Source organism: Schistocerca cancellata, chromosome 2, assembly GCF_023864275.1.
Source record: "Schistocerca cancellata isolate TAMUIC-IGC-003103 chromosome 2, iqSchCanc2.1, whole genome shotgun sequence".
NCBI classification, from domain to species: Eukaryota; Metazoa; Arthropoda; class Insecta; order Orthoptera; family Acrididae; genus Schistocerca; species Schistocerca cancellata.
Window position 1 is genome coordinate 919,335,624 of NC_064627.1, and position 774 is coordinate 919,336,397.

Consider the following 774-nt stretch of genomic DNA (forward strand, 5'->3'; position numbering starts at 1 on the left):
ATGGGACTTAACATCTATGGTCATCAGTCCCCTAGAACTTACTACTACTTAAACCTAACTAACCTAAGGACATCACACAACACCCAGTCATCACGAGGCAGAGAAAATCCCTAACCCCGCCGGGAATCGAACCCGGGAACCCGGGCGCGGGGAGCGAGAACGCTACCGCACGAACCACGAGCTGCGGACACTGGTTAGGGAACTACTTTATAATTTTGCCCTGACTCCTGGGCCTTTAGTGTCACTTTCTGTTTTGTTTCAGTAGTCAACTCCCGTTTCTTGTTAAGGTAACATATGAGTAATTACCTAGTTGGCAAACGGCCTTACCGCAGTGGTAACACCGGTTCCCGTCAGATCACCGAAGTTAAGTGCTGTCGGGCTGGGCTAGCACTTGGATGGGTGACCATCCGGTCTGCCGAGCGCTGTTGGCAAGCGGGGTGAACTCAGCCGTTGTGAGGCAAACTGTGGAGCTACTTGATTGAGAAGTCTCGGTCTCGGAAACTGACATACGGCCGGGAGAGCGGTGTGCTGACCACATGGCCCTCCATATCCGCATCCAGTGACGCCTGTGGGCTGAGGATGACACGGCGGCCGGTCGGTACAATTGGGCCTTCATGGCCAGTTCGGGAGGAGTTAAGTTTAGTTTTAACTACCTAGTTGTCTGAAGTAATAAGCGCCATGTAAATTGCCCCACTGTGGAGTGATGCCTTATCCCTATTTACAGTATACACTGACGGAAAAAAAGTCGCATCACCTAGTAGCGCCATTATGAGA

General features: G+C 51.6%; 1 pseudogene; it reads left to right on the top strand.

Moving 5' to 3' along the window:
- The first annotated feature begins 313 nt into the window (after positions 1-313).
- LOC126164182 (5S ribosomal RNA) lies at positions 314-431 on the top strand (annotated as a pseudogene).
- Positions 432-774: the final 343 nt, after the last annotated feature.